We start from the raw sequence: 23,048 nt of genomic DNA, 5'->3' as shown, positions 1-23,048 counted from the left end.
GAGAGATTCTTCGACCACTTCATCAATGACATCCACAAGAAAACAATCATCCTCATTGGAGGGATATTGAGTTGCATGAAAGATGTGAAGTTTGACTTGCATGTTTTCAAAAGCAATGTCCATCACCCCGGTTCGGCAATTAATTGATGCATTAGCCGTGGCTAAAAATGGCCTACCAAGGATCACGGGAATGTGCTTTTTTGGTTCATGGACCGGTTCCGTATCAAGAACCACAAAATCTACCGAGAAGTAGAATTTGTCCACTTTGATGATAACGTCCTCGAGAATACCTCGTGGATGCTTGACCGATCTATCGGCAAGTTCCAAAACCACGGAAGTCGGCTTAAGATCTCCCAAACCAAGTTGTAGGTAAACTGAATATGGAATTAAATTCACACTAGCTCCTAAGTCAAGGAGGGCCCTCTCGATTTTCTTGTCACCAATGACGCAAGAGATTGTGGGGGCACTCAGATCCTTATACTTCAGAGGAATGCTGTGCTGAATGATAGCACTAACATTTTCAGTCAACCTCACCTTTTTTGGCAAATGATTTTTAGAAGTGCGCTTTTGAGTGCACAAATCTTTGAGAAATTTTGCATAGAGAGGGATTTGCTTGACAGCATCCAAGAGGGGCAAGTTAATCTTCACTTGCTTGAAAACTTCCCACATGTCTTGAATTTTACAATTCTTGTTCCCAAAATGTGTCGACTCTTGAAGACGTTGAGGAAACGGAGCTTTTGGCTCATAAGTAGTTTCCACATTTGGGGTGACATGTGTGGGATTTCCGTGAATGGTATTTGGACAAGAATTTGGATTAGAAGAGCTTGAATTTGGATTTTTCAAAGGAGGGTTTTTCTCACTTGTGTCTCCATCAACCTTGTTGTCAACCACTCTACCACTCCGAAGGGTGGTGATAGCTTAAACTTGTTCATGAGTCGGCCCACTCGGAGGAGGGGTTTCATTAATCACATGCATTCCTCTAGGATTTTCAAAAGGTTGAGAGGGAAGCTTGCCCTTGTCCTTTTGAAGCAATTGATTCACCGAGTTAGCTATTTGGCCCACTTGATTTTCGAGCTTAGCTATGGATTGAGTATGAGAGTGAACCATTTGGAGAGTAGGCTGCAAGGATGTCAAGAGTTGCTTGTTGGAATCCATGATTTGCTTGTTCATTGATTCCATCATTTGCTGATTTGCAGCTACTATCTCGTCAGTTGGACACACAGGAGGTTGATTGGAAACATTTGGATTGTAAGGAGGACGGTAGCTTGAAGAGGCTTGGAAAGGCCTACCTTGATAGTGAGAAGAGGGCTGATTTTGAGGCCCTTGATTTTGAAATTGGGAATTTTGTGGGGCTTGTTGCCTCCACGAAAAATTCGGATGGTCCCTCCAACCCGGATTATATGTATTGGAATACGGGTTATGCCCGGGCCTTGAGAACATGGCATTAGCTTGCTCTTGGTTGGGATTGGGAAATTGCTCCGGTGTGGGGCAATCTTCCGAGAGATGGAATGGACTAGTACATGAAGCACAAACTGAACTTGCTGAATTTTGAGACAATGAAGGAGGAAGATGTGGTGCCATTAATTAGTAGAATTTATGAGCTATGGCATCCACTTGAGATGATTCCTCCCTTATTGTTTTTGGTTGACAAGGGTTGGTGTTCTTTGCAATGGTTGAGGTCGGAGCCCTACGACAATTATGTTGAAGTGAATTTTTGCTTAAATTCTCAAGTAGGGTCCAAGCCTCATCCGCATTCTTGGACATGAACATCCCACCACAAGAAGAATCAACCATGAATCTATAGGTTTCGGTCAAGCCAGCATAGAAAGCTTGCACTAATTGCCATTTTGGGATCAAATGATGAGGACATTTCCGAAGAAGATCTTGTAGCCTTTCCCAAGTCTCATGGAGTTGTTCTCCATTAATTTGAGAAAAGCTTAGAATGGAATGCCTCATTTAGTTGGTTTTACTCACCGGATAATACTTCTTAAGGAATTCTTGTTGCAATTGAACCCAAGAAGTAATGGAATTGGGAGCGAAGGAGTTCAACCAGTATTTTGCCCTATCCTTTAGGGAGAATGGGAAAAGATGAAGATGGAGTGCATTGTCCGGAAAACCTCTCAACCGAATGGTCGAACAGATTTCAAGGAACTCATCAAGATGCTTATATGGATCTTCATTATCAAAGCCATAAAATGATGGAAGCATTTGGATGGTGCTTGATTTGATCTCATATTGAGCTGCATCGATGTTTGGCATTACTATGCAAGAAGGAGAAGCATAGGTGGTAGGGATGAAATGATCTCTAAGAGTCATTGGTTCTACATAAGGAATTTCAGCCCTTTCATTCCCCGGATTTCTTACGTTATCCCCCATTGTATTAAATTCAATTTCAAGATCCCTTGTAAGAGTGGGTTCCCTAAGGTTCCGTCTAAGAGTTCTTTCAAGTGAATTTATATCAATAGGCGAGTCAAGTGTGGGTAGAGAGAGTGACCTACGATCGAACATCAACAGCACAGCATATAATCAATAAAACAATTCATTATCCACAACTTCACATATGATGTTCCCTTTCTCCTCAATTATCAAGACAGAAAATAAATAGCCACGACAAGGACCGATGCTTATACACAAAATTAAAACAATAATATAGCCTCAACAAGGGCTTGCAAATAAATTAACTACTTCTAAACTTAACACATGCACGATATTCACAATTCGAAACTAGAAGTCACGAGACTTACCTGGGGTCCTCTAGACTCACTATTTGCTAGCATTCCCACGGCGAGCTTCGAGTCCCTAGGATCTCACTTACAACACAAAGATGGTTAAAACACACAAGAAATATTCACAAAACACAGTATTCACAATCAAACTAAATTTAACCCTAGAACTATGGTCGCTAAATTGTTTGTAGTCCCCGGCAACGGCGCCAAAAATTGATCGGTTGATCAACTATACATCAACCTTCGCAATAGCACAAATCATTGTAAAATAGGGCTGTTGGTCGGGTAAGTCGAACCACTGGGACTGCGCTAGTCTATGGCAACCTAAAAGTCTAGAATTGTTCTTAGAATGATAAGGGGTAATTGTTTGATAGTCACTAAACTAGGAAATTAGGAGTGCATAAAACAATAAATTGCAAGGAAATTAAAGGAGTGAGATACAAGTAGAAAAGACTAGAGAGATGAATCCACACTACACCCTAAGTACATGCTAGATTAAGGCTAAATTGGGGAAGTACAATGTATAAAATGGTCACGGAATATATAGCAACACTAGATTACCATATACCCTTAGAGAAGTTCATTAAATCATTAAATAAGAATAATCCCTCAAAAATTCATACATTTGAGCTACCTAAACTAAAGTGTAGCCTTCAACATACTCACTCAAGCAAGAACTATCAAGTTTGTAATCAAATGATAAAGCACATGAGGTAGGAAACTAGCATAACCCATCAAAGGAAGTTCCTAAGCAATGGACTATCCATTTTCTCTATCAACATGCCTTGAAAATTATTTATAATCCTATCTCCATTGTCACCATGAAGAAGCAAGCATTATGATTACTACAAGAAACCATCTAAGACAAGATAAATCACTTACAACAATCATTTATAAACATTAGAATTCATTACAAGAAGTAATATGCTCTAGATTATGAAAAGACCAAAAATGATACATCATAATCCCCAAAATAGAACCTAATCTAGAACATAAGCAAAAGGGGAGGCTTCATCACCTCCCTAGATGAGGTTTAGTTACCCATGAGTGAGCTAGAAGAAGGAAGAAGCATGGATGAACAAGCCATTTTCGAGCTCCCTTCTTTAGGCTTCAAGAACACACCTTTTTTTGCTCTCTTCTCTCTCCTCTATCTTGTAAAAATGAAGGTTAATATCTATGTGGTCCTCCCTCTCTCTTATCAAGCTCAAGTCAAGGCTCTCTCTCCTCCAAGGAACACCTCCAACCACTTCATAAAGAAGGAAGATGGCATTGAGGAAACCAATGTGCAAGTGGCTGAAATTGAGCCATTTCTGAGTGCAATCTACCAGAATTTCGAGCACTCGAAGGGTAATTTCGAGCACTCGAAGGGTGGTCTCGAGCACTCGAAATTAGTGTAATGAGCAACATGCAATTCTTGCCCATCTCTGACCCACTGTGGAAGAATGACCATAACTTTGTGCTCCAAACTCCGAATGATGATCTGTTTAAATATTTGGAGAGCTAATTCAGAGCTTTAAAAACTTCATGTTTTGATGAAGACCCAATTCTCAAGTCTGATTGGTCGAAAATGGGGAGAAAGGCAGCACTTCAGTGCTGCCAGGCAGTTCTGCGCACCTCTGGTAAGAAGATCATAACTCTCTGATCCGAACTCCGAATGATGAACCGCTTGAAGATTTGGAAAGCTGATTCAGAGCTATAAATCTTTCATGTTATGATGGAAGTCCAGTTCTTGAGTTTTCTAGGTCGAAAATGGCAACAAAAGTCAGGTTCTACTGCTGCCAGAATTTCAGAATTGGCACCCTTTTTGTTCAAAATTCCACAAGGCATCATTTTTGCTTCCTTTTTGCAATTTAACCTGAAACTGTACAAAAACGTGCAAATGGAGATAATCTACATAAAATAATCAATTAATGGACTTTGTTAATGTAATTTAGGGCGCTTGAATATACAGTATTCGGCGTTTATCACGTATACTCTAAGAAATGTCTTCTGGTCTTTTTCCCCCAGTTTTAGAGTTTCTGGCCCTGTTGCCGCCGAACTTGTTTGGAGAATATCTCTCTGCTCGGAACTTGGTTTTCGACGCCATTTCTTCTGTTATTTGTATTTTCTCATTTTAATTCTTTTTCATTCACAAAGTTTTACCGTTTGAGCGCGTCTACTCGAATTCCACTTTTCTAGACCAGGCGGGGCCCTTTTGGGACACTTTTAGGGTTTTACTATAAATAGAATGCTTTAAAGTGAAAAATCACTTTTTCACCTTCTTCCTCCCTCTCTTGGCTGGATTCCATGGTGCCCAAGGGGCTGCCACCTTCTCTCTCTTCTTTTGAGCTTCTTCCCTTTGTTAAAAAGTCGTAGTGCCTTTGTGTTTTATGTTTGTCTTGACTACGCGCATCTTTTCCCCTTATTAGAACCCATTTTTGGCCATTTTTTTTAGTTCAGGTTTGAAGTCAAGTTAGGATTTTGGAAGGTCCTCTTTGGAGTTTAATGTTCACGACGTTGTCCCCGATAAAACCCCGAAGTATTGTCGGATTCGGAGCCGTTTCATTTTGGTGGCTTTTGAGATTTTCATCTCAAATTGAGGTAGGGGATGTTATAGTTTATATTTTAGTTGTCTTGCATGCTATTGATGCTTATACAACTTGTATACATGCTTTTGTTCATAATTTAGAATTTAATTTAATTTAATTTAATTAATTTATATGTTTAAGATTTAATTCTTATGATGATATTCAACTTAGAATTTAATTGTAGCATGCTAGTAAATTATGTTTTGGTATGTTTGTTAACATATATTAAATTAGGGTTATTTGAATAAGAATTGAATTTTTTATTTAATAATTTCCTTTTGTGAAAGTTAAATTCTCATGGACGTACCTTACATGAAATTAACTTGTGATATGCTTTTAAATTAAGTCTTGGTATATTCTTTAACATACTTTAATTTGAGAGCATTTGGATTAGTATGAAAATTTAGAGATTTTGATTAAAAGAATTAATTAAAATTTATTTAGTGGTTCTGATGAGTGCTAAAAAGTACGTATTTAAACCCCTTAAGCTTAGGCATTCTAGTACCTTTAACTATCTTACTTTACCATTTTAGATTGATTTCATATTATTTCCTTTTTCAGGCACTTATCCCGAAAATAAGCTAACTCAGCCAAATAAGAGCTTAATTGAAGCAATTCTGGGATTAAACAAAGAAAGGAGCAAAGTGAAAAAAGAAGGAAGCAAATGAAGCCAAAGATGACAAGCAGCAAAGTTCAATCGATCCAAGTCCAAGGTTCGATCGATCCAACAATGATCGATCTCAGCACTTCAAGATAGATCCAAGCCTAGACCCAAAAGCATAAAGTCCAAAAGTTCGATCGATCCAACACCATCCTTCGATCGATCAAACACTTTTGTCCTTATTCAAATGATTGATCATATCCACAACTGTACCACCCACTAACTACTTTTGTCCTTTTCCCATAAATATCTCGGATTTGTCTTTTTCCAAAAAGCTCAGCCAGTTGGATCGATCCAGTCTAAGTTCGATAGATCTCAACCAGTTGGATCGATCCAGCCTAAGTTCGATAGATCTCAGCCAGTTCGATCAATCCAAGACCAAGGTTCGATCGATCGAACTTCCTCCAGTGCAAAAAAGTTAAAATTCCATCTCATTGAAAGTTGTCCTTTATCCAAGCATTAGGGAATATTGTGTGCACGACCCCAGCTCATTTTGGGTGTCATTTTGACCTACCTATATAAGGATAAGGATTGCTTTTTATAAGGGGAGGAGCCAACATTTATTTTGATATCATCTCTTGGAGAGCAAGCTTAGAGGAGGAGGAGGCTAGAGACACCATAGGAGACTCTTCATCAACAAGGAGCAGATTTCAACCATGGAATTAGCCCTTGAGGGTTGGAGCATCATCACCATGAGTGGCTAGACATCCTCTTGGGGCTAGAGTTAGCCCCAAGCATGCTTTCTATATCTTAATCTTGTGTATTATTGAGGGATTAGTGTTGTAATTGATGTTTTTACACTTTGATATATATATGTCTTGTTTATTCAATGATTTATGTAGTTTAATGCTTTCAATTGATCATTTCATTCTATCCATATGTCTATGTATGCTAGAATAGGTGTTCATGTGCTTGTCTCTAGATTTTGTGTTATTGATGCATGTCTATGTGTATTGACGCTATAGATTTGGAGATTGTCAAAATATAGTGCTTAAAGGAATGCTTTTATGATTCTCTTGATGGTTCATGCTTATGCCTTGATGGATTGTGCCTCTCCCCTAGTTTATTTTCATGCTAGTAGTGTAGATGTAATGTAGTTGTAGTGTAGTGTTAAATGGGAGGACAATATATGCTTGTTGTTTGATGATCCAAGCTTTTGAATGTAAGTAGCATATGTCTCTATCCTTGTGTTGTATTTGGATTGTGAGCTTAATGAAAGGATTAATGACTTGTTTTGATTTATTGTGCCTTTCACATGTTGTTTAGATAATATATGCTTCATTGCTCAGATATATTGTGCCTTTCACATAATGTTTAGACAATACATGCTTAACTAGTCATCCTTGCTTGTTGAATCAACCAAACACACACACACCAATATTGCAACACACCATTTGCCCTCATTAATCACTTGTCAATGGTATAGAAATGTATTGCTTGGTGGTGATCTCTAAACCCCAAGATCTCTCTCTCTTACTTACTCTTAATTGCATTCTTTTTCTATCACTTAGTTTAATTTAGTTGCTCTTTAATCAACCAACCAACCAATTGTTTGATCATTCGACCTACTAGCCCTAATTATGATTCCACGACATTGCTCGATCCTCACAATCCCTTGGGACGATCCCTACTCACTCTTGCTACTTTAGTAGTAGTGTTGGTAGTGGTTTTTATAAATTTAAACTTGACCCAAAAGGCTTTTCTTGAACCGCACATTCACTACATCAATTTGGCGTATAAGGAACGGCCATAGTATCCTCGTCAAAATTTTGGCGCCATTGCCGGGGATTTGTTGATTAGATTTGGCAACGCCGGATTTGTGGAATTGATTAGGATTAGTACTCTTTTGATCGTGTCTTTACTTTATTTATACTTTTCTTTTTGGTTACTTATTGTGTTGTTCTTACTTAACTAGGTGCATTGTTGGAGAGGAAGCAAGCAAAGGAGCAATCAAGCATTCAAGCAAGCAACGAAAGTAAAAAGCTAAAAATTCTAAAAATTTGCTAAGCTAAGCTTTAAATTTGGAGTTGAAGTGTTAAAGAACCTTTGTGAGACTTTCTTTACTCAATCCCTTAGTTAAATCGTCGGCCCGCGTGGAGGCTTACTTTTAATTGTCTTGCATCATTGTTGTTAAAGTATGGGAGTATGAAATAAATGTTTATGGAAGAAGTCTAATTGCATTATTGTGAAGGTATAGTGTTTGGCATTCTTTGTGTTTGTTGTGATTTGCATTGTGCATGCATGGACGTCGTTCATTGAGACCAACTCTTATCCCTCTTGATTTGCATCTTGAATCTATTGTTAGAAATCCTAGGGGAAGAGGAAGTTCAAATAGAGCCAATCTATCATCTTGAATCTATTGTTAGAAATCTTAGCTAATCCACCTCTTACTTTAAGAGACCATTATGTGCCTAATGAGTATAATGCACCTACATGCATCCAATTGCCTCCATTTAGAGCACATCATTATGAAATTAAGCCACAAACCATTCAAATGCTTCCTAACTATCATGGACTTCTAAGTGAAGAACCTTACAAGCATTTGGATGAGTTTCCTAAAGTATGTTCCACCGTAAAATATACGGACATGCCGGAAGAAATTTTAAGACTCAAACTTTTTCCATTCAGCTTAAAAGACAAGGCAAAGTATTGGTTTAACAATCTTAGGCCTTTTTTAATCACTTCTTGGGCAAAAATGCAATAAGAGTTCTTGAAGAAGTACTATCCGGTTTCTAAGACCAATGCCATGAGAACCTCAATTCGAGAATTTTCACATGGGGATGGAGAAACGTTTCATGAGGCATAGGAACGCTTCAATGAATTGCTTAGGAAGTGTCCACATCATGACATGCCCAAATGGCAATTAGTTCAATACTTCTTTGAGAGCTTATCGGACAACTATAAGGGTATGGTTGATGCTTCCATGGGTGGCTCATACATCGATAGGCACGAGGATGACGTGTGGCATCTTTATGAGAGCATGAGTGAAAATTCTTTGCATAGAACACTATCATCCAAGAATGGTAGAAATTCACAAGGTAGGAAGAGTGTTGGCTTACATCAAGTCGACCATTCAAATGAAATAGCCACCGAAATGAAGTCTATATCTCAAAGGTTTGATCAATTTTTTATTAACCAAAACTCGGCGAACCAAGTATCTTCCTTCCCTAACCATTCTCATCGTGCATCAAATGAAACATGTATGACTTGTTCTAGTGTTCTTCATTTTACTTCTCATTGTCCTCACGGACAAGTGCAAAGTGAACCTAATGAACAAGTCAATGCGGCTTTTGTGAACCAAAGGAACAATCCTTATGGTACTCATTATAATCCAAGTTGGAGGAATCATCCGAATTTCTCTTGGAAAAACCAAGGAAAGGGCTCAAACCCTTCCCAAGACGGTTTTCAAGGGAAGTACATTCCACCTCCACTTCAAAACCAAGGATCCCAAGGTTATAGACCCTATCAATCACAAGAGAATCAATTTGTTAATTCTCATTTTCCCAACCAATCTTATTCCCAAGGTAATACTAGAAGTCCCGCCTTTGAAGAGAAAGTTTTGAATGCTTTGGGCACTTTAGAGGCTAACACTCAATTGCTTCATTCTCACTCTCAATCTATTGCGAAGCTAGAAACCTAAGTAGGGCAAATAGCAAGCACTTTCAATGCGAGAGAGAAGGGAAAGATGCCTATAAATGCCCCACCTAAGCAACAATGTGTTGTGGAAACCCATTCTTAATCGAAAGGCTACACCATTGAACATGTTAATGCAGTGACTACCTTGCGAAGTGGTAGGATTATGGACAATCAAGTTGGAATGTCTAATGAAGAGAGTGAACCGGTGCAACCTTAAGTTGTCACCCATCCTGTTTCACATCCCACTCCTCCTTCATTGCATATACATGACCTTGTAAATGAGAAAGTCTAGAAAGATGTGTTTGAAAAAGAAGTTTTGAAAAATGATGTTGAAAAGGTTTTATTGAAAAATGATTTGAAAACTTCATGTGTTGAAGAGAGTTCAAAAGAAAATTTTGAAAAAGTGTTTGAACCAAAGGTTCCATTTCTAAATGCCTTAAAAGGATCCATTTCAAAAGATAAGCGAAAGGCAAAAACCAATGAAATCATGGAAATGTTTATGTAATGACCCGGTCATTTCCTTCCTTTCCTTTTTCCTTAGAATTTTACGGATGAATTTTTTTTCGTTAAAATTCCTTTTCTAAGTTCGGTTTCTCGTCACTTAGTATCGTCTCGAGTGGTCGGAAATGATTTCTGAGACTCTTTCCTTTGGATTGACAACTTCCTTTGAGGACCGAGTCATTTCCACAATTTTCGTTTTTCGACACTATTCACTTTTTTGTCCTTATTCTTATTTCGTCCTTTTTCCAATTTCGTCTTTTTCCCATTTGTCACTTTATTGGCAAAACCTCACTTCTTATGCTCGGAGTTGGTTTTTGACTTCACGTATCTTTATCGTGAGTGGTTTCCGTGAAATACGTATCTTTACTTTTGCAGGAAAGTACTCTGGTTGCTCCCGGTGTCCATAGGGGCATGAATGCATAATTCTTTGAAATTAATTTCTTTTCTTAGTGTATTTTTTGTAAATATCTTTTGAAGATATTTTATTTTAGGGGTATCTAAGAAAATATCTTTTGGAAGATATTTTCATTCTGGGGCAGTTTTGTAGTTAACCCTTTTTGTGGGGGCCATTGTGCAATTAATGAAAGTTATTGCAAATTATCTTGTTTTGAGCCTGGATCCTCGTATGGGATTCATTTTCACTTTTTGTCGAGTCGTAAACTCTTAGAAGTCCCTTCTGGTCGATATTTTCCAGTTTCAGGGTTTTTGGCCCCGGTTTACGCCAAATTTGTTTGGGGCATAACTTTCTGCTCGGGACTCAGTTTTTGATACTGTTTCTTCCATTATTCTTATTTTCTCATTTTGAATCTTTTTTTCTCATAGAGTTTTATCATTTGAGTGTGTTTGCTCAAATTTCACTTTTCCAGACCCGGCGGGGCCCGTTTGGGGCACTTTTTGAGATTTCTATAAAAGGGGGATGAGATATTTTATTTTTTCATCTTCCCCACTCTCTTGCACGACCTGAAGCTTCCATGGCAGCCCAAGGGAGGCTTCCACCTTCTCTCTCCTCATTTGAACTTCATTTCTTTGTCAGAACATAATAGGGCCTTTGCGTTTTGTGTTCGTGTTAACTACACGCTTCTTTCACCCTTATTAGAACCCATTTTTGGCCAAATTTTGAGTTCAAGTTTGAAGTCAAGTTGTGATTTTGATGGGGCTTCTTGTGGGTTCATGTAGATCGTGTTGTCCCCGATAAAACCCTTCGGTATCGTCGGATTCGGAGCACTTTTTTTTCGGTGGACTTTTGAGATTTTCTTCTCAAATTAAGGTAGGGGATGTCTTAGGTTTATATTATTGTTGTATTGATTGTTTTATAAGCATATGCAACTTGTGAGCATGTCTTGTTCAAGTTTTTAGAATTTAATTTATTTATTTTCTTTGTTTAGGATATAATTCTAATGATGATATATAGTTTAGAATTAAATTGTGGCATGCTAGTAAATTAGGCCTTGGTGAGTTGTGTAACATATATTAAATTTGGAGCATTTAAGTAAGAATTGCAAAACTTATTTAATATTTATCTTTTGTGAAAGATTAATTCACATAGTTGTATCAAGCATGAAACCAACTTGTAATGTGATATTAAAGTAGGCCTTGGTGAGTTCTTTAACATATATTAAATTGATGACATTTGGATAGGTTTGAAAATCTAAAGAAAAATTAATTAATGAGCTTAATTAATTTTATTTTAAGTGTGTTGATCACTTAAATTGATATTGGAGGTAATAGGTTGATAATCCCTTGAAATGTAGTCTATTTAATCACCTTGTGAGCACGTTACTAATTTGATGTAGAATTAGTACTTGAGACCTCTTGAAATGGTAATTGGACTTAGCATGATATAGAATACCATTGACTTGTATAGCTTATTTAGATATATCTTGTATAGGTGTATAGCTTGTTAGAATATTACAATTATTTGCCTTGGAAGCTAGTTACTAAATTGGGACTTATTTAGTACTTGTGGCTTAGTGTGGTAATGTGGTTCAATTGTTGTAAAATATTCTTGTTTTGGTGTATAAATTGCATATTGGAGGCTTGACATGTCATATGCTATCTAGACTTGAATTATAGGACATGGTTTGTGTGGATTCAACCTTTTTTGTGCATGGAAGATGGTTTTATGCATTAGTGGATTCGGTATAAGTTTGGTCTAACTTATTGATTTTTGTATAAGTTTTGGACTTATTGATTTTGGAAAGCTTGTAAGGACATATTTCACGTGATGGCTAGAGTTTGGCTCTAGTGCGGAGACAAGAGTCTTCCAAGTCATAAGTGCGCACTAGGTAGTACCTTGTGGGTCGTAATTGCCCGAAATAACTTATGCATGTGCACACTAGGTAGTGCCTTGTGGGTCGTAATTACCCGGAAACACTTGCTTGGTCTAGTGACCACATGTCCTAGTCTTTCTACTTTGATTTCGCATTCAATTTCAAGTTGTTAATCATAGATTACCTGTAACTTGAGAATTGGTGCTTGCCTATGTATTTTGATCTCATTTAGTGTACTTGAAACTGTATACTTGAACTTGTATCCTTATTGGTGTATCTAAACTCTATTTAGTGTATTTACGTTTAGTATGCTTGTCTTGTGTGTGCAAATTTCATTTTTGTATACTTGTGCCATGTATACTTGTCTTGTGTGTATGTGTTTAGCTTAGTATACTTGTGTTTGTATACTTGATTTATGAGTACTCTATACATATATCTTATACTTGTGTATGTATGCTAGATATTGCTTATCCCATTTAACATGATTTAGTATACTTGTGAGCATGTGTACTTGAATACCATGTATCATGTTTTAATACGGTTTAATGTACTTGAGCATGTATACTTGTATGCCGTAGTTCATTTCAATTCCATAAGTAGCTTAGGATGATCCCTGAGTCTCACTTTGACATAGACGTTAGGTGGCATGAGCCCCTCTAACATGTTTCACCTTAAGGTGATAGAATTGTAAAATGCTAGGTCGATGCATGTTCATCTCCTACGAGTAGCTTTATGTTACTCACCCACATAGTGGGGACATTTTTCAGGTACTGGGATCAAGATTCAGGATTCACATCATGCTTGGATGATTTGTAGACTTGAAATTCTCATTTCTTGTAAATGTTGGCTTGAAATGCCATTTATAGATTTATATGTCAAAATGTGTAAATTTGATTCTATTTTTGTAATGTGTACATAAGTACACTCCTTACAATGTATTTGACATGTATGAGATGAGGCCGGAAGCTAATGACATGTATCTTGCTTTCTAAGCACTTTCGTTTTCAAGGCTTAATATGAAAATGTTGAAAAATACTTAGACATTGTGTCATAACTTTTGCATCGGGTGTGGGAATTTCATTTTTATTCTTTCGCATAGTCTCATTAATCATGTTTGAAGTGTGGCCAAGGGCCAAACGGTAATTTCAAATCATTTGTCAATTTTGGTTTCCATATTTTCAATTTTAAGTTCATTTTTGCCTTTTTGGCCGTTGGGGGGTCGGATTTTGACTCGGCCATTTCCGGGAGCCGCGGACCATTCCCGCATGCTCAAAATCACCATTTACGTTTGCGTGCATGATTGTTTCCGGGAAAAACCCTTTCTTTTGTAATTTGAGCCTCCTATGGAACCATTTTTCAATTTTGTTGCATAATATGTTCTAGGGGCATTATAGATTTTTCACATCAGTTTTATTTTCTTCTTTCGATATGGTCGCTTAGAAAATGTGATTTTAGGGGGGGTTTCTTCTTCGTGTTTTTCCAGAAAATGTCGTCTTGGTACCAGAAATCCCTCGTGAAGTTTCAGCTTCCAGTTTCATTTTAGCATTTTTTTAGCTCTTTTGACCAGATTTCTTGGGAGGGCATTTTGGCCATTTTTTAGTGAGTTTTTTTTTGAATTCTCACGCAAGTCATGTAGAAAACTCAATTTTGAGGTGGGTTTCTTCTTTGTGTTTTTGCAAAAAAAATCATCTAGGCCTCCAAATTCAGCCTCTGTTCTAGAATTTTCTGAAAAAAAAAAACCACACAGCAGCTTTATGGGCTGTTGCCAGCCATGGTGCACCCAGCGCGCGTGCAGCGTGCATGGGCACGCGCATAGACGTGCACATGGGGCTGTCATGGCCCTTTGTCGGGCCACCGCGACGTCAATTCTTCTTTTCGGTTTTTCTCCTTCGTCTGGACTCCGATTCAAGTGAATTTTTTTTTGAACTTGATTAATTTTTCGTCATCTATCTAACGGTGTGCTTGGTTACACTCAGATATTTTTGGATAATTACCAGTTTGCCCTTAAAGCTTTAAGTATCCATTTTTCGTCGTCATGCCGTTTCTCCTTTGTTCGGACTCTGAAACATGCGATTCTTGAGTCCATATTGATTAGTTTTTCGTTGTCCTTCCAGTGGTGTACTCGGTGGCACCCGAATTTACAGTTTTTAGAAATGACTATTTTGCCCCTGGGGGCTTATTTGTCATATTTTCGATCTTTTGCTTCCGCATCAGTTCTTGTTGAGTTCCACGACCTCATGGAAGGTCACTTTGACTTCCTAGAGTCTTATTTTTCTGTTTTCACTTCCGCATATCGGATCCGTTATCGGGTCAATCTTCGGTTCATCACAGGACACGCTGGCCTAAAAACCAGGTTCGTCACAGTTTAGGCAAGTGAAAGTTAATCTTCCACTATTGGATGCAATCAAGAAAATTCTGGCTTATGATAAATTTTTGAAAGACTTGTGCACCCAAAAGCGGAAGAACAAGAGCCAAGCACCAAGAAAAGTGGTTTTGACCGAGCAAGTATGCTCAATTTTACAACATAACACTCTTCCAAAGTTTAAGGACCCTGGTTCACCCACTACATCATGCATTATTGGTGATCATATCATTAATCGGGTGCTTCTTAACTTAGGAGCAAGTGTTAACCTTCTTCCATACTCGGTTTATGTCAAATTGGGCTTAGGTGAATTAAAACCGACGTCGGTAGTTTTGTAACTTGCCGATCGATCCATTGAGAAGCCTAGGGGTATAATTGAGGATGTTTTGATAAAGATTGACAAATTCTTCTTCCCGGTTGATTTCGTTGTCATAGACACGGAACCGGTTCCCAATCCTAAGAGCCAAATTCCCGTTATCCTTGGCCGTCCTTTCTTGGCAATCGCTAATGCCAACATCAATTGTAGGACGGGGATAATGAAGATCTTATTTGGACACATGAAGGTGAAGTTGAATATCTTTAATCCCACACCCAATTCATTTGACAAATATGAAGGAGAAGTTAATGTTGTAAATGAATGTCATGATCTTCAATGCCAAGGAAATGAGCTTTTGTGTAAAACCAAAACTTCTAAAGGATCATCTTCAACCTTGCATTCTAAAAGTCTTGTTTCAAACTCTTGCTTTGAAAGGGCATGGAAGCCCAAAGGTTGTAATTGCATAGACAAGGGACCAAAGATTTCTTTTGAGCTTAATCAAACAAGTTCTTCAAAGAACCATTTGTTGGGAGGAGTTCAAAGCATCTATCACCCCAACAAGGAGGGGATGCATTATAAGATCTTTGATCCGGGCTAAAAGAGCCCAATGTCTTGCTAGAGACATGAAAGACTAGCAAAAGCATTCGTAGGGTGTCAAAACCCTATTCCTCCCCCATTTTTATCTTTCATTTCATTTATTGCGAAGTCTAGATACTTGTTTTTGGTTCATATGCATTTCAAGGAACTTTGGTGAGGATTGCATAAGCTTTCATGTCATTATTGAGCATTCTGCATAGTTCGATCGATCTCAAACTTGAGTTCGATCGATCAAACTCCATTCTACATCCAACACTTAGAAAATTTTTTGACCTGCAGAAACCTGCATCCAAATCACCTCTCTGTCCCATCATTCGAACTAACTCTTAGATCAATCAAAAGACCTTCGATCGATCCAACTTCCAAGTTCGATCAATCTCATGACTTAACACTTAGAAAAATTTTGAGCCTGCATCAACCTGCATATTTCAGCTCTCTGTCTGATCGTTCGAAACATTTCAAGATCGATCTGAAAGTTCTTCGATCGATCCAACTTCCCAGTTCAATCGATCTCATGTTCCAACACTTAGCCAATTTTCTGAGTTGAAAACCTGCATATTTTTGCTCTCTGTCTGATCGATCGAACTCTTGTTTCGATCGATCTCAGTCTTCATTTCATTATTTTGACTTTGTTTTGACTTTTCAAATCTCCAAAAAATCCAAAAATATTTGCATTTGCATATTCATTTTATTTTCATTTTATTTTATTTTATTTTTCAAAAATTTTTCAAAAATCCCAAAATATCATAATTAATTTTTAATTATTACTGTTTTTTCAAAAAAAAAAAAAAACTTTGAAGAGAGTTCATCAAAGTTCGATCGATCACAGTTGAGTTCGATCGATTGAACTCTGTCGGGAATGTTTTTAAAAATAGAACCGAGGGTTTGCATGATCGATTACAAAGATCGATCTAACTTACCCTCATCCTCAAAACCCAAACCTCTCTTCGTCGCCATTACTATCCAACCACTTTACCATCTCCGGCGAAGCTTTCCGGTGAGTTTCCAAGCTTCACATCTCTCTCTTATCTCGGATTCCATCTTTCCTTCTTCGCATCCACTTCTCTCACTTGTTCAAGGTAAGAACCAAGATTCACTTTGAGATTTGATGTTCGATTTAATGGTTCAATGATTTACATATTCGATTTAGGTTGCTTAGATGGATGAATCCGCCATTGATAAGCCTTCGAAGCACTGTATATATATGTGTATATACGTGTGTATGTTTTGTAGATATTTTGAGATTTGTTTAGATTTGTTGGAGTATGGGCCTCGATTTGTAATGGATTGGATGATTTGTTGTGTTGTTGGGCCCACGAACACATTCGTGTGGGCCCCATGCTTCCAAAGTCACAGATCTGTGACCTTTGAGTTTTCAGCGTCGCACAGTTCGATCGATCGAACTTGTATCTCAGATCGATCGAACTCATATCTCCGATCGATCGAAGTAGTGAGATCGATCTCACTTACTTTCGATCGATCCAACTTTTGTAATCGATCTCACTCTTTTTTATGATCGATCGAACTTCACAGATCTCACACACACACTTCATTCATCATATCTTATGTTTATGCTATCATATCTATGCCCAATGCCTGTGATATTCCACATTGGATGCATTTCATACTTACATTGTTTAGCATGTTTCATATTCTACCACTTGCATAGATTCATGTCATATTTGTTTTGTCTATTTTACTTGACATACATGATTCTATTTCATGCTTTTAAATTTCTTATTCTGGCACTAACTCCTATTGCAAGTTTTTCTTTTTCTTTTTGCAAGCCATGGTAAAGAGGAAGACCGTTGCCAACAGGCAACACGGGCCCACCCGACATACTAGGCCATGGATAGAGAAGCCAGCGGAGCCCTCTTATGCACAGCGGGAGCCAGCACAGGCTACCCCGCCTCAGTCACCATCTCATGAGCCTAAGGATGACCACATACCATCCACTTCTGTGGCTTATCCTGCTTTCACTCCATCACCATCTCCACCGCAGACTGGAGCTGAGCATTCATATATACCACCTTAGCCAGCTCAGCCTGCTCAGCCAGCTCATCTGCGGCGTGATAGGCCCACGCCTTGATATGCGCACATGACACTCGACCATGAGTCAGAGTTTGACACGGCCTTCTTCTCTCGATCGGTGCTGACCCGATCTGCCTACCAGGATATTATTCAGAGGGGCCTAGCCACTATTCTTGCCCCCATTACAGAGCCGGTCTACCCACGGCTGGTTCGGTTGTTCTACCAGAACCTCCGACCATCGCCACGTACCACAGCCGAGATGGTCACTTCTATCGATGGCCATCCGAGCACCATTACAATGGACACTTTAGCCCGCTCTTGCCGCTGTCCACACAGATGTCCCCCAGAGCTTCAGGACATATATCCAAGGCTAAATAGGCCTTCATATGCCGACATAGCAGTTTTTCTCACAGGTCACCATGCCAGTGGCGAGACCTTCGCCACCCGGACATTCCTTCTAGATGACCTATGGTTTACTAATTCCGTTCTTTACCGGAATATATACATGGCGGGGCACAAGATCCAGAGGAGGACCGACTATCTGACAGCCCTTTACTCTTTCTACACAGGGCACTGGGTGTCCATTCCCGCGCTCATCTGGAGCGTGATGAGGAAGCTGTATAACGAGTACATTAGTAAGGAGATGCCCAGACTGGCTAAGTCTCTTCCTTTCAGCCACCTCATCACCCAGATCCTCATCGACCAGCGCTACCCCATACATCCTCGGGAGTACCCCGAGACAGGTTCCTGTCACTTCCTCAAGAAGGACTGGAACAAGAGTTACCGCTCCCTTATTACCAGGTTGCAGGACCACGCAGTACTGGCTGTAGCAGAGTTGGAGCTGGAGCATGCACAGGTACAGGCCCAGGCCCAGGCAGAGGTAAAGGCATCGGTAGAGGCAACAGCAGCACATCACACAGTGGATGATACACCAGTCGATCCAGTTGCCGAGCATTTAGACATAGACTTAGAACACCCTGTAGACGATGCAGAGCAGGACTCTCCAGCCAGGTCGCCCATTCATGAGCAGGAGCAGACTCAGGAGCTTTCTTCTGATTCATCTATGCTTGAGACTCCAGATATGACCCCCGGCTTTGGAGTACGTCTGCAGACGCTTAAGGATGCTGTTGTTTCCATCCAAGCTGACCTCACAGCCCACAGAGCTGATTTTGCTGCCTTTCGCATGGATCTCGCGACCATGTTAAGAGATTTATCTAGAGACATCCGTGGAGCCAGACCTGCCCATCCTACCTCATCTTCCTGAGCTCCCAATCTTTCTATCTTATGATCCCTCTCTCCTTTTGATACTTTACTATTGTCACTGTATTATTTTTACAGCCGGTCTGTTGGCTTTGATATTTTTGTTGTACATGCACTTATTCACTTTATATATATCTATTTTTGCTATGGATGTCATATGATTGTATTCTCATATCTGTATGTTTGACTCCATCAGGTGCATCACAGTGACTTCAGTGAGAGAGTACTACCCAATTTCCAGGACCACCCTTATACCTCTCTCATTTCTCTATCTATTTATCCCATTTACACTTGCATGTCCACTGTGCACTGATTATCCCATTTTGTTATCTGATAAGTTTATCTAAGTGCCAATTTTCAAGACCATAGTTCATCCCAAGTTTGGGGGGGCAATGCCACCCACTTCGGATACTTCAGTCTCGATCATTCTTGATTAGTTGTACTGGTATACTATTTCTTTTGTTCTCTTTACACATTGAGGACATTGTGCCATTTAAGTTTGGGGGGACTGGTGTTTTACAGTGTTAGTTTTAAATTTAAATTTTGAGCATGCCTTGTGTATTTAAGGGATATTTCTATGATTGGTCCATATTTAGCTATGATTTTGATCTTTTGATGACTATATTGCTTAAAATTTAAAAATTGCTTGACTTGAGAGTCAAATACTCCTTGTATGCCTTGTGGAAGCCATTTAGGGGTAAATTTTTCAAAAGATTGATATCTTGCTTGCACTTGTGGTCCACATCATCTTGATTTTGTGATTGTTTTGAGATTCACTCTAGGATTCTACACTAGCACAGGCCCATACTAGCATTCATTTGTGGTGTACATGCTTTGTTAATTATTAAATTGGTTATATCCCAATTGAGCTAGTAGTGCATTGAAAGCTTTCATTCTTGATAACGGTGGATAACAGCCCCATTTCACTAAGTAATCTGGATTCTTGCCTCATTAAGCATTGAATTTCTTGCGCCGAAAGGTGGAGGGCCCAAACTCTAGGTTAATAATTGAATACAAAAAAAAAAAGAAGCAATAAAAGTGAGGACTTCTCCCAAAAAGGTGAGAAGTAGGAAATGATTAGATGGTTGTTGTCTTGATTATAGCCTAGTTGATTTGAGCTTGTAAGTCTGTAGGGGTGTTTTAACACCTAGTGCCCTAAAGCCGTCTGGTTTGGGAGTCATTGACCTAACGCTCGATCTCATGAATCACTCGAAAGCTTAAGAGATTAACATATTGCACCATACTTCCATCTTTGATCCTCAATAATAAAAAAATAATAAAATAAAAATGAGTGAAAAGAATAAGCGCACCTAGAACAATAAAGTTTTAATAAAAGGTCCACTTTTTGTCTTGATGATCGATACTAGATTTGTGTGCTAGTTTGAGGGTAATGATATGATTAATTCTTTAGTTGGCTAAGATAGCAACACATTTGATGCCGATCCACTCAAAAGGATTCTTGAGTTGTTTTAATTTGCATGATCATTTTCTTGATGGACCATACTTGTTTGCTTGATGTTGAAATTTTGAGAGATTGGTTGGAAAGGGTTAAAAAATTGCATACTTGAGGTAGTTTTCTCCTAATGATTGTTTGCAATATTGGTACCTCTTTTGAAAGAATGAGCTTAATGTTTGTGGGTTTCTGGAAACCCTCACGAGACTTCACTCGTCCACTAGGTGTAACCTAGGGGTTTAAAAGGCTTGTTGCATATGCTAAGTGCAATCGTATTCCTTACGAAAGTGGCGTTATCCATTTATTGTTTTCTAGTTCATACTTGTATAGTTGTTTATTTCATTCCTTTACTTTCTAGTTCATTGCTAGGGACTAGCAATATTTAAGTTTAGGGGTGTGATGAGCGCTGAAAAGTGCGTATTTAACCCCTTAAGCTTAGACATTCTAGTACCTTTATCTATCTTACTTTACCGTTTTAGATTGATTTCGTATTATTTCCTTTTTTAGGCACTTATCCCGAAAATAAGCTAACTCAGCCAAATAAGAGCTTAATTGAAGCAATTCTTGGATTAAACAAAGAAAGGAGCAAAGTGGAGAAAAAAGGAAGCAAATGAAGCCAAAGGTGACAAGCAGCAAAGTTCGATCGATCCAAGTTCAAGGTTCGATCGATCGAATAATGATCGATCTCAGCACTTCAAGATAGATCAAAGCCTAGACCCAAAAGCATAAAGTCCAAAAGTTCGATTGATCCAACACCATCTTTCGATCGATCGAACACTTTTGTCTTTATTCAAATAATTGACCCTATCCACAGCTGTACCACCCAATAACTACTTATGTCCTTTTCCCATAAATATCTCCCATAAATATCTCAGATTTGTCTTTTTCCAAAAAGCTCAGCCAGTTGGATCGATCCAGCCTAAGTTCGATAGATCTCAGCCAGTTCGATCAATCCAAGACCAAGGTTCGATCGATCGAACTTCCTCCGGTGCGAAAAAGTTAAAATTCTATCTCATTGAAAGTTATCCTTTATCCAATCATTAGGGAATATTGTGTGCACAACCCCAGCTCATTTTGGGTGTCATTTTGACCTACCTATATAAGGATAAGGATTACTTTTTACAAGGGGAGGAGCCAATATTTATTTTGATATCATCTCTTGGAGAGCAAGCTTAGAGGAGGAGGAGGCTAGAGACACCATAGGAGACTCTTAATCAATAAGGAGCAGATTTCAACCATGGAATTAGCCCTTGAGGGTTAGAGCATCATCACCATGAGTGGCTAGACATCCTTTTGGGGCTAGAGTCAGCCCCAAGCATGCTTTCTATATCTTAATCTTGTGTATTATTGAGGGATTAGTGTTGTAATTGATGTTTTGACACTTTGATATATATATGTCTTGTTTATTCAATGATTTATGTGGTTTAATGTTTCCAATTGATCATTTCATTCTATCCATATATCTATGTATGCTAGAATAGGTGTTCATATGCTTGTCTCTAGATTTTGTGTTATTGATGCATGTCTATGTGTATTGACGCTATAGATTTGGAGATTATCAAAATATAGTGCTTAAAGGAATACTTTTGTGATTCTCTTGATGGTTCATGCTTATGCCTTGATGGATTATGCCTCTTCCCTAGTTTATTTTCATGCTAGTAGTGTAAATGTAGTGTAGTTCTAGTGTAGTGTTAAATGGGAGGATAATCTATGCTTGTTGTTTGATGATCCAAGCTTTTGAATGCAAGTAGCATATGTCTCTATCCTTGTGTTGTATTTGGATTGTGAGCTTAATGAAAGGATTAATGACTTGTTTTGATTTATTGTGCCTTTCACATGTTGTTTAGACAATATATGCTTCATTGCTTAGATATATTGTGCCTTTCACATGATGTTTAGACAATACATGCCTAACTAGTCATCCTTGCTTGTTGAATCAACCAAACACACACACACCAATATTGCAACACACCATTTGCCCTCATTAATCACTTGTCAATGGTATAAAAATGCATTGCTTGGTGGTGATCTCTAAACCCCAAGATCTCTCTCTCTTACTTACTCTTAATTGCATTCTTTTGCTATCACTTAGTTTAATTTAGTTGCTCTTTAATCAACCAACCAACCAATTATTTGATCATTTGACCTACTAGCCCTAATTGTGATTCCACTACGTTGCTCGATCCTCACAATCCCTTGGGACGATCCCTACTCACTCTTGCTACTTTAGTAGTAGTGGTAGTGGTTTTTATAAATTTAAACTTGACCCAAAAGGCTTTTCTTGAACCGCACATTCACTACATCAATTTGGCGTATAAGGAACGGCCATAGTATCCTCGTCAGGTTCCATTGGCTTAATTAAGTTTAAACTTGGTATTTGTAATGACTAGGATTTGTTTACTAGCATATATTAATTTGAGACCATTTAGAGTTGTTTTAGAATTTAGAGATTTAATTATCATGATTTAATTAAATTCTACTTTATTGTTCCAATGACTTAATTAAGTTTTTGAATTGATTGTGTAATGATCAAGTTATATTGTTTAACATGTATTAATTAGGGATCATTTGATTGAGATTTGAAACTTAAAGAAATTAATTAGTTTATTTAATTAAATTCCGTTTCTATAGCGTTAATGATTTAATCATGTGTTTGACATTGATTATA

At 38.3% G+C, this 23,048-nt stretch overlaps 1 pseudogene; it reads right to left on the bottom strand.

The window, feature by feature from the left end:
- Positions 1-8,705: 8,705 nt before the first annotated feature.
- Positions 8,706-8,804, bottom strand: LOC132275696 (small nucleolar RNA R71; annotated as a pseudogene).
- Between the last annotated feature and the right edge of the window lie 14,244 nt (positions 8,805-23,048).

Source organism: Cornus florida, unplaced genomic scaffold (genome assembly GCF_030987335.1).
Source record: "Cornus florida cultivar Cherokee Brave unplaced genomic scaffold, ASM3098733v1 CherokeeBrave_3.0.0_Hap2_Chr09, whole genome shotgun sequence".
Taxonomy (NCBI): Eukaryota; Viridiplantae; Streptophyta; class Magnoliopsida; order Cornales; family Cornaceae; genus Cornus; species Cornus florida.
The sequence above is the reverse complement of the archived record's forward strand: the minus strand, read 5'-3'. Positions and strand labels throughout refer to the sequence as shown.